Below are 12,281 nucleotides of genomic sequence, written 5' to 3'. Positions count from 1 at the left end.
GCACTGTCTTTATTTTGCGACTTTTCTGTCATTTTACTTAAAAGACAAATTTATCAATAATCTGCGACAGCTCAGTGGTATCTTCTGCGCCTGTTAAGTATCTGAAATCCAGTTGTTTTGTGAGTGTTCCTATGAAGTACGTTGGTTTTTGGCCTCATTTATCGTTGTATGCTGTGAGCCACTTTTATATATTTGGAACATGGACTGTTACCTTTACGCAAACAGAGGAATGTGAAGACAGATTTCAATCAGGGCCTTAAAAGTGTTCTGTACCTTTGGGGGAGGGAGGTGAAGAGGGTTGTCAAACCTATGAAGACAAGGTTCCCCACTCCTTCTCTTCCCACCCTTGGCTACTCCACTGAGCTCCCAGGATGTAAACTTAATGGGGCCACAGCAGTGACTTGCTCTTCTAGCATTATGTCAAATGGTTCGTGACGCAAGGGGAGCAGGTGACCGATGTGGGAAGCGATTGGCTGCAGTCCATATCTCCTCTCACCATCAGGCAATTATTGGGAACGTTTAGTTTTGCCTGATATATCGGCCCAATGTAAAAGGACCTTTAGTCCCTAGTTTAAAATTCCAGTAATCGGTGGTGGGCACAGTGGTCAAACCTCATTATTTGGAAATTGGTTCGATAACCCAGAGATATACCACTAATTTCAGGGTTAAAGCGAACCTGTCACCAGGATTTTGTGTATAGAGCGGAGGACATGGGTTGCTAGATGGCCGCTAGCACATCCCCAATACCAAGTCCCCATAGCTCTGTGTGCTTTTATTGTGTAAAATAAAAACGATTTGATATATATGCAAATTAACCTGAGATGAGTCCTGTCCCTGAGATGAGTCCAGCGTGAAGGAGCCCAGCACCGCCCCGCATGCTCAGAATCTCCTCCTTACTCCCCGACGTTAGAAAGCTAGAGCTCTGTAATCTCGCGATGTGCGAGCTAGCACATGCGCAGTTCGTTCTCTGAGGCTGATGCCAGCACAGGGAAGGAACAAACGACACTGTGCATGTGCTAGCTCACGCATTGCGAGATTTCGGCACTCTAGCTTTCTGACGTCGGGGAGCAAGGAGGAGATTCTGAGGATCCGAGCGGTGCTGGGCTCCTTCACTCTGGACTCATCTCAGGTTCATTTGCATATGTATCAAATCGGATTTTTACACAATAAAAGCACACAGGGCTATGGGGACTGGGTATTGCGGATGTGCTAGCGGTCATCTAGCAACCCATGTTCTCAGCGCTATACACAAACTCCCGGTGACGGTTCCCTTTAAGAGAAATGCTTTCAATAGACTATATAGTAAAAAAATATGTATATATTGCGTTTCGCTCTCTCTCTATCCCCCTCCCCGCCCCCTGCTCGTTTTCCCGCTTTTATTTTTCAGATTTACCTGAGGTAATTTACCTGGGACCGGTTTCAGCAAGATGTTTTTAAGCAGCCGAAGACCCGGCGCTGATTGGTGGAAGCGGTTGCTGGGGGAGAATACCGCTCCCTCATTCGCCTTCTGGCCTGCGTCGGGAAAGATGTTGCTTTTAAATTGTGGGTCTGGCAGCGCTTCTGGGGCAGTTTAAGAAGACCGGATTCGTCGCCCCGCCCACCCTTCCCTTATTTTGCAATGTCGCTTTGCTTTATTAGAGGGGCTGTATCACTCAGTGTTTGAGTGGATGTCGGTATTTCTTTAATGGTTATGATGGTTTATTAATTTATTGATGCTGATTTTATTTATAAAATTATTTATTATATCCCTTAATAAAGCATTGCGGCTATTCTATTCCAACTAAGAGGTGGTAGTGTTAAGTTATGCAATTTGAAGGGTGCCATTGTCTCCATGTGGCAATTTTGTGGCTTTATAGCCTGGGATTGAGGAACAAATAGCAGTAATCACCTACCCCCAACTGATCACAGCGGATAGGTGATAATTGTCGTTGGCGAGCCGACCCCTTTAAAGTTTATGGGCGTTACAGAGAAGCAGCGCCACATATTTAGCTACTGTGTGCAGGCCTCAAGGTACCTACCTGTCCCAGTAATGCATGGAAACACACACCGGCATCTCTCCGAGGTATGAAAGGAACAAAGGGTAGTGTCTTCATACAACAAAGACTTGTAAAATGCCCCATAAGTTTGGAGTGAAAAATATATTACATATTATTAGTATAAGGGTCCATTCACACGTCCATGTGTGTGGATCCGCAAAACACGGACATCGGAGAGGTGCGTTCCGCACATCGCCGGCACTTAATAGAAAATGCCTATTCTTGTCCGCAATTGCGGACAAGAATAGGACATGTTCTATATTTTTCGGGATCGGAAATGCGGACCCGGAAGTGCGGATCCCCAATTCCGGATCCGGGTAGCACATCGTGCTGCCCCATAGAAATGGATCGGTCCGCAATTCCGTTCCGCAAAATGCGCAACGAAATTGCAGACATGTGAATGGACCCTTATACTGGTGAGGTACAGTGAACTGTCTCTATATCTTTATGTGTCAAAGCATAATTGTTTTTAAATGAGGGGGGTGATCTATGATGCAATTAGTTTGAGTCATTAACCCTATAATCAGGGCAAGAAACCACTCGAAACCAGACTGAGATTAAAGGGTACAGCCGCCTGGTTCACAATTTTAATGTCATGATTTGTCCGGCTTCCAATGGTTGGCACTCCCTGACCAAACCTGTGCTGGGCATGTTGTGTATAAGTAATAATGGTGGAAAAAATCCTTTAACCCCTTAAGGACCAGGCCATTTTTTGCAAATCTTATGTGTGAATAACTTTAAAACGGTTTTACTTATCAAGGCCATTCTGAGATGTTCTACTTCATGTTTGGCTCATTTTGGGAATGCCATTTTAGTTTTTGGGGACGTTACAAGGCTTAGAAGTTTAGAAGCAAATCTTGCAATTTTTCCGAAAATTTCCAAAACCCACTTTTTAAAGACCAGTTCAGGTCTGAAGTTACTTTGTGAGGCTTACATAATAGAAACCACCCCAAAAAAATGACCCCATTTTAGAAACTACACCATTACAAACGTTGTTAACCCTTTAGGTGTTCCACAAGAATTAATGGAAAATGGAGATGAAATTTCAGAATTTCACTTTATTAAAATGGAAAATCAGCAACAAAAAAAAATAGATTTCCGATAACAAATCAAGGATTAACAGCCAAACTAAACTGAATATTTATTGCCCCGATTCTGTAGTCTACAGAAACACCCCATATGTGGTCGCAAACTGCTTTACGGGCACACGGCAGGGCGCAAAAGGATAGGAACACCATATGGTTTTTGGAGGGCAGATTTCACTGGGATAATTTTAACTTGCCATGTCACATTTGAAGACCCCCTGATGCGCCCCATGAGTAGAAACTCCCCAAAAAAAGTTACCCCATTTTGGAAACTATGGGATAAGGTTGCAGTTCTGTTGGTACTATTTTAGGGTACCGATGATTTTTGGTTGCTCTATATTAAATTTTTTTGTGAGGCAAGGTAACAAAAAATAGCTGTGTTGGCACAGTTTTTATTTTTTCTTATTTACAACGTTCATCTGACAGGTTAGATCATGAGCTATTTTTATAGAGGAGGTTGTTACGGACGCGACAATACTAAATATGACTACTTTTTGTTGTTGTTTCAGTTTTATACAATAAAGCATTTTAGAAAATGTTCTCAAAGCCATATTTATTTTTATTTTTTGGGCGGCTGTCTTATGTATGGGCTAATTTTTTTCGGTATAAGATGACCGTTTGATTGGTACTATTTTAGGGTGCATATGGCCATATGTGTGCATATGGCCATATGTGTGCACCCCGTGGTCGTGCTGCGGGCCGCAATGCACGAACACAGCTCGTGGGGCAGCCGCAGCGGATCGCGGACCCATTCACTTTAATGGGTCCGCGATCCAGCCGTTTCGCAAAAAGATAGGACATGTTCCATCTTTTTGCGGAACGGACGTACGGGACGAAACACCACGAACTCCGTAGTGCTGCCGTAGGGTTCCGTATCTCCGGATTTGCAGACCCATTCAAGTGAATGGGTTTGCATACGTGATGCAGAATGCACCGGTATATTGCGGATCCGCAAATGCAACGGGAAGCACACCTTCGTGTGCAGGGGCCTATGATTTTTTGATCGCTTGGTATTACACTTTTTGTGATGTAAGGAGACAAAAAAAATGGCTTTTTGACACCGTTTAAATATTATTATTTTTTTAACGTGTTCACCTGAGGGGTTAGGTCATGTGATATTTTTATAGAGAAGGTTTTTACGGAGGCTGCGATACCTAATATGTCTACTTTTTTTTATTTACACTAATAAATAAATCATGTTTTAGTGTCTCAATAGTCTGAGAGCCATAGTTTTTTATTTTTTGGGCGATTGTCCTATGTAGGGGCTTATTTTTTTGCGGGATGAGGTGACGGTTAGAATGGTACTATTTTGGGGGGCCTACGTCTTTTTGATCGCTTAGGCCCCTTTCACACGGGCGAGTATTCCGCGCGGATGCGATGCGCGAGTTGAACGCATTGCACCCGCACTGAATACCGACCCATTCATTTCTATGGGGCTGTTCACATAAGCAGTGATTTTCACGCATCACTTATGCATTGCGTGAAAATCGCAGCATGCTCTATTTTGTGCGTTTTTCACGTAACGCAGGCCCCCATAGAAATGAATGGGGTTGCGTGAAAATCGCAAGAATCCGCGAGCAAGTGCACATGCGGTGCGATTTTCACGCACGGTTGCTAGGAGACGATCGGGATGGAGACCCGATCATTATTATTTTCCCTTATAACATGGTTATAAGGGAAAATAATAGCATTCTGAATATAGAATGCATAGTAAAATAGACCTGGAGGGGTTAAAAAAAATATTTTAAAAAATGTACCTCACCTTAGTCCACTTGATCGCGCTGCCCGGCATCTCGTCTGTCTCCTTTGCTGAACAGGACCTGTGATCTTTTACCATGGTGATGGATCATGTGATGACCTGAGTGACGTCACCACAGGTCCTGTTCCTGCAATGAATGCTCACCACAGGTCCTGTTCAGCAAAGGAGACAGAAGAGATGCCGGGCTACGCGATCAAGTGGACTAAGGCGAGTTTTTTTTTTTTTGTTTTTTTTTTTTAACCCCTCCATCACTATTTTACCTTGCATTTTGTAGTCAGAATTGACTACAGCATTGCCGGATCCGACGTTTAGCTTTTTCTGAATGGTTACCATGGCTGCCGGGACGCTAAAGTCCTGGCAGCCATGGTAAAGTGTAGTGGGGAGCGGGGGAGCAGTATACTTACCATCCGTGCGGCTCCCGGGGCGCTCCAGAGTGACATCAGGGCGCCCCATGCGCATGGATGACGTGATCGCATGGTTGTCATCCATGTGCATGGGGCGCTCTGACGTAATTCTGGAGCGCCCCGGGAGCCGCACGGACTGTAAGTATACCGCTCCCCCGCTTCCCACTACTACTACGGCAACCAGGACTTTAATAGCGTCCTGGCTGCCATAGTAACACTGAACGCATTTTGAAGTCTGATCCGTCTTCAAATGCTTTCAGTTCACTTGCGTTTTTCCGGATCCGGCGTGTAATTCCGGCAAGTGGAGTACACGCCGGATCCGGACAACGCAAGTGTGAAAGAGCCCTCACAATGTTTTGCACTCGCGCGGAAAAACCGCGGGTGTTTCCGCAATGCCCGTCTGAAAGAGGCCTTAGTGTTGCACTTTTAGTGATGTAAGGTGACAAAAATGGCATTTTTTTTTACACTATTTTTATTTTTATTATGGTGTCAATCGGACGGGGTGGATCGTGTGATATATAATATACAATATATATAGAGCCTGCCGTTACAGACGCGGCAATATCTAATCTTTTTTTTTATATTATTAAATTAGGGGAAAGGGGCGTTTTTTTTTTTTTACTTGAAACTGAATTATTTTTTTTGTCAAAACCCTTTTTTTTACATTTTTTTTTAACTTTATTTCTGTCCCACTCTGGGACTTCAGCTTTTGGGAGTCTGATCCCCTCTGCAATGCATTACAATATATCTGTATTGTAATGCATTGCCTGTTAGTGTATAACACCGAGTCATACACTAACAGGTTGCCTAGGAGACCCAGCCTGAGGCTGGATCTCCTCGGCTCCCGTAGAAGGCAGGTCCTGATGCCATGCAAGGCAATGGGAAGCCTTTGCACCGCATCGGGCTGTCTTCTAACCCATCGGGTCCCCGCCACAGCAGCGCGGGGACTCGATGGGCTCCCTCAACCACAAACAACTTGTATGTCGCGGTCAATGCGGACCGCGGCAGAGAAGGGGTTAATCTGCAGAGATCGCCGAAACGGAGGACATTGTCACAGGGTGCCTGCTGAATGATTTCAGCAGGCACCCCGTTCCGATCGCCGCCCGCCGGTTCTCGTAAATACACTGGGCGTACCCGTACGCCCTGTGTCCTTAAGGACTCGGACGTCAGGGCGTGTCCGTAAGAGGTTAAATACAAGATATTAGCCAACAGTCAGCTGGGTAAAAATGACCAGAGCGGTCATATTTTTGCATGTTGTCAAAATTGTAATAATCAGTTTCTTAGAAAGCTGGGTGACAACTAATGCCGCCATCCCTGACACATAGACATGGCCAAGTCTACCTCGTCATGCACTAGGGGAAATACCTAGGCAGATCTGATCCTCAGGGGAAGCTGGGTGGAGACTCCTGCAGGGATACATAGTGGGACACACTTCAAATACATAACTTTCAACACCTTGGCAGAAAGGACGACCCAACAAGTTATATTTACTGGGATTAACTCTTTATATTCATCGTGAGAACACTGGTAACAGTTTGTAAGGCTACTTTCACATCTGCGATTTCAATTCCGCTATTAAGATCCGTCATAGGATCTCCATAGCAGAAGAAAACGCTTCAGTTTTGTCCCCATTTATTGTCAAAACTGAACTGAATGAAACAGAATGCACCTAAATGCATTGCGTACCGTTTGGTTGCGTTGCCATCGCGGACAGGAAAACGCTGCAAGCAGCGTTTTTCTGTCCCCCATGTGGTGCGGAGCAAGACGGATCCGTTCTGACACACAATGTAAGTCAATGGTGTTCATGACGGATCTGTCATGGCTATAGAAGACATAATACAACCGGATCCATTCATGATGGATGCATGCGGTTGTATTATTGTAACAGAAGCGTTTTTGCTGATCCATGACGGATCCGCAAAAAAACTAACAATAAAAAAACGCTAATGTGAAAGTAGCTTAAGGCTGAAAAAAGACATATATCTCCCCATCCAGTTCAGCCTGTTATCCTGTAAGTTGATCCAGAGAATCCTCTGGATCAATTTTAGAAGCCAATTTTCCTCATTTTAAGGGTAAAAATTCCTTCCCGACTCCAATCAGAATACCTCCCTGGATCAACGACCCCTCTCTAGTAGCTATAGCCTGTAATATTATTACACTCCAGAAATACATCCAGGCCCCTCTTGAACTCTTTTAGTGAACTCACCATCACCACCTCCTCAGACAGAGAGTTTCATAGTCGCCCTGCTCTTACAGTAAAGAATCCTCTTCTACATTTGTGTCGAAAACTTATTTTCTCTAGAACAGGGATGCCCAACCAGCAAACTACAACTCCCATCATGCACAGACAGCCTACAGTTATCAGAGTATGTTGGGATTTGTAGTTTTGCAACAGCTGGAAGGCCGCTGGTTGGGCATCCCTGCTCTAGAAGCATCTAATGGTAGATTAGATTCAAGGCATTAGGGACGCAAGCAAAAAGCCACCGTGGATCACAAGTCTGTGTTTGATTTCCCCTTTTACATTCGGACATTGCTGCATGTCGTCTTGTCTAATAAAAACCAAAAGAGGACAGGTCATTGCTTCCTACGACACTGATTCATCCTGTCATATGCTGGAACAGAGTCCATGTTCTGCTTATATCCTCTGTAAGAGAATGCTCAGCCTCACCTAATGCACAATGGTATCTGAAGCCGATATCCCCATCAAAGGGCAGCTATTTCCCACAGTCCCATACAGAATGAATGGAGCGGCAGGGCACATTCTTGGCCTGCAGCTCCATCAGGAAGGACACATGGCACCCCTGTTCTCAGGATCAATGGGGGTCCCAGCAGTCAGCCCCCCAGCCACCAGTTTCTGATCTCCTATCCTGTGGATAAGGGATAACTTTAATACTTGGTTACTTTTGTTATGGACTGGCAAATTAACAATTTCAGCAATCACTCAGCCTTCTAGAGGGAACCCAAATAAGTTTGGGCAATTGCCTAGCAACAGGTGCTGATGCTGGTGGCATGCCCAGGCCGAGCTAGGCCGCAATGTTTATCTATGGTCATGACCAAACACAAAATGGAACCTGACGACCAAACGACCCAGCCTATGTCATAAAAAGGAGTCTGATGTACCCATTTTGGACAAAACTAAATAAATAAATTAGTTTTTTTTAGTGGTTTGCCTGCAAAAACCTTCACAAGCTCTGAGGTGAGCGACTCCTGGTCTGACACGCTGCTAAGGCCTAAATTAATTTGTGCATATCTTCCAAAGCATATTCATCAAAAAGAAAGGGAGGCCTCATGCAATGGATACGGTTGTAACTGAGGCCTTATCAAAACTGGGGAAAGTGATCAAGTGGAGCAGTTACTTATGGCAACCAATCAGACTCCACCTCTCACTTTTCAAGAGGCCTTTGTAATTGAAAGGCGAAATGTAATTGGTTGCGTCCAGGCACCTTTAATGTACCCGACTAGACAACTACCTTCTAATTTCACACAAATGTGGAAGCTATAGCATTTTTTTCTCAAAAGCGTAATAGGCCTATGGTCTCAGAGAAAAACAGCCCCCTCAGACCTCATTCATGTGGCCGTATTACAGATTTGTGATGTCCGAATCTGTAATACAAATCCTGTAGAAAACAAAGGGCCCGACTTTACCTCATTCGGAGGCATGCGGAAGTCTTGAAGTGGCGAAGACAGCATAAAGACGCTGCGTGCAACACAATTTTGTCGCCCGGGGGTGAAGCCGCAAAATGGGGTCTTGCAATTTATTTATTTTTTATGACAAAAACTGGCGTACCGCTGTTAGTAAATTATCCCCACTGTGTAAGGCAGCACCTTAAGACTAGAGCCACACTATGCGGCTGCGCTGCGGTTGGGACGCGGCTGAGTACCGAGTGGCCATACAAGCAGCGGGATCAAATTAAATAAATACAACCACATTTTTTCTTCGCCGTTCATTGTTAATGGTCGTACATCCATTTACAATGAACAATTTGGTTCCAATTCGCTAATTTCATCCCACTGTGGCTTGTACCCCTCATATCCCGTCAGGGTGCGACACGTAAAGCAAGCACATAGCATCCGGATTGAATCCTGACCAAATTGATTTCAATGGGTTTGCGCACATGAGCGTTGTTTTTCACGTATCATTTCTGTGTTCAGAAGAGAACAAAAAGTCGCAACATGTTCCATATTCTGCGCCTTTAAAGCAGGTCTGGTTCCATAAAATGAATGGGGCTTCAGTGAAAAACGGATTGCATCTGCAATCTTTTCTTTTCTTTTTTCACGTACATGAAAAACACACCAAAAACTGATTGCAGCTGCGTGGAAAAAAAACACTGAACGCAATTGCAGACAAAACCGACAGAACTTTCCTGAACAGACCCTGAAAGAATCCGTAACGCTCATGTGAAAGAGGCCTTACAGGGTTCTAATGGTGAAGCCTTCTCCTTATAGGTAAGGCGAAGTTCACAGTAGTGTTGGAAAGGAACAGGCTACTGGAGCTCACCGCATCTGGATCCCCATTTACTATAATTGGATCCTGTAGATATCCGGCAGGTTTCGGCAGGACAAATTCCACTGCATGTAGCAGTTTTTGTCCAGCCGACATTGGAACAGCCCGCCGAATATGTGAAAGAAGCCTAACACGGAACTGTACAGTTTCAAGTAAGGCTGGGTTCACATCACTGTTTAGCTTACTGTTCATCTGATCCAAAAGAACAGTAAAAAAAAAAACACAACACAGATCCATTTTTTTGCACATCAGTTATGATCAGTTTATGTCACTTCCGTCAGAGATCCATTATTTTTAATGGCAGAAAAAGTCCTGCACAAAGTACTTTTTCTCCCGTCAGATATAACTGACCTCTGACGAAAGTGACACAAACTGATCAAAACTGATGCTCAAAATACCTGATCAGTTTTTATCTTAATTAGGGTCCATTTACACGTCCGAAAAATGGGTCCACGTCCGTTCCGGAATTTTACGGAACGGGTGAGGACCCATTAATTTTCAATGGGGCTGCAAAAGATGTGGCCAGCACCCCGTGGGCTGTCCGCATCCGCACTTATGTTCCGCGGCCCCGCAAAAAAAAAAAAAAATAGAACATGTCCTATTCTTGTCTGCAGCCCCGGACAAGAAAAAGGCATTTCCATCATAGTGCCGGCCATTTGAGGTTCGCAAAATGCAGAACGCACATGGCCGGTGTCTGTTTTGCGAACGTGTGAATGGACCCTTATTCTGTGATGGATCAAAAGCTAAATGGTGATGTGAACCCGGCCTAAGGTAAAACTTTTTTAATCCACCAACAATGATACCCGATAGGTGGCAGATTATCAGATATTCTGGATGACAAGACAGTTATAGCAAAGTATATGTAGACTACGGCTTTCTAACGGATTACCCATCAAACAACCCTCTGTATAAAATCTGATATGTGGTTTTCTATACAAACTACTACAAAAAATACACACACACTGTGCTCAAAGGCATGTAATAAAGTACAGTATGTGCTGTAGCTATATAGTGATGCAGTTCTCAGCTAAACCACTGCTGCCATTGAGGGCCTAGGAGTAAACAAGGCCTAAAGCTTGCCAATAGGATCTGACCAAGATTGCTGGATTATCTTCTTATATTCAATAATATATATAAGTGGAGCAAAAATGGACCCCAAAGAACCTGCATAGGACTACTGGTGCCATACAATAAGTTAATAAACTAGCCAGGTGTAGCAGCCAGCCAGGACTCTGTCGACTAGCTGCCCGGCCGCAGAACAAGAGGTCTGCTGGTCAATATCCGCTCCGCCAGTGTAGTAAGAGTTAAGTGAGGAGTGGAAGCAGGACAATAACATCCAGGATACACCTGGAAGCCACAAATAGACAGGGGAAATATCCAGCTATTCCCAGAACTTGTGCAGACTCAGTGTACACTTCCACCAGGAGCAGAAACGTGCCCCAGGCCGTGTGCGATACATATATCATCCAAAGTTAAGGGGGAAATTGTATAATAATAGTACAAATTGATCAATAGGCAAATTTAAAATAAAAAATAAATAGTGGGACATGGTCTATAGATAGATAGATAGATAGATAGAGAGAGAGAGATTATATGGAGTGCTGCATATATATATATATATATATATATACATACACACACACATATATACATACATCCACACACTGTTAAGGCTCATGCACACAAACGTGGTTTGGTTCCGCATCCCAGCCGTGTGCCGCAAAAAGAACAAAACATGACCTATTCTTGTCCGTTTTGCAGACAAGAATAGGAATTTCTACTATAGGCGGCCCGTTATGTTCAGCAAATTGCGCAATTTGTGGACTGCAAAACACTGCACCGTCATGTGCATGAGCCCTTAAACTGTGCCCCTTACATATGAGACACAAGCCGGGGACACATTTGGGTAACATTCTAAGTCCTCATGATCAGATGGGGACCCATTCATTTCTATGGGGCCGCAAAAGATGCGAACAGCTCACCATGTGCTATCTGCATCCGTATGTTCGTTCCACGGCTCCGCAAAAAGATAGAACATGTCCTATTCTTGTCTGACAAGAATAGGCATTTCCACAGCACTGCAGGACGCACAAAACAGAAAAGTGTGCGGGCAGTGGGGTACATCGAGAAGTAAGGGCACCATAGCAAGGATTAAACCCGGCCCCCACACAGGACAGAAGGGTTTTCGCCTAGACCCCTTTCGATGTTCCTTGGGCCATTGCCTCATTTGCTAAAAGTTGTTCCTTTAGAGGGCAGAGTCCTGACCAAGTTCTAACCTCCAGTAGAAGAGGAGATTATCCCAACTAACACTGGGCCCCTCTTGCCCTGGACCTCATAGCAGCTGCATGGTCTGCCACTATGGTGTGGGGCGCACACAACCGGAATTAGTTTGCGGACCGCAAAATACTTAGTTGTGTGCATGAGGCCTAAATGTGATGCCAACAGTATAGAAAAGATGATTAGAAGGATGACACTTTTACAATAAAAAATAAT

The 12,281-nt window shown here is 44.4% G+C and overlaps 1 protein-coding gene across 2 annotated transcripts in view; it reads right to left on the bottom strand.

Moving 5' to 3' along the window:
• Positions 1-12,281, bottom strand: part of PLCG1 (phospholipase C gamma 1) — a 79,406-nt gene that overhangs the window by 66,185 nt on the left and 940 nt on the right. The window lies entirely within an intron of this gene.

The sequence above is a fragment of the Bufo gargarizans genome, chromosome 6 (assembly GCF_014858855.1).
Source record: "Bufo gargarizans isolate SCDJY-AF-19 chromosome 6, ASM1485885v1, whole genome shotgun sequence".
Taxonomy (NCBI): Eukaryota; Metazoa; Chordata; class Amphibia; order Anura; family Bufonidae; genus Bufo; species Bufo gargarizans.
Note: the sequence above shows the minus strand (reverse complement) of the source record. Positions and strands in the feature narration are given on the sequence as shown.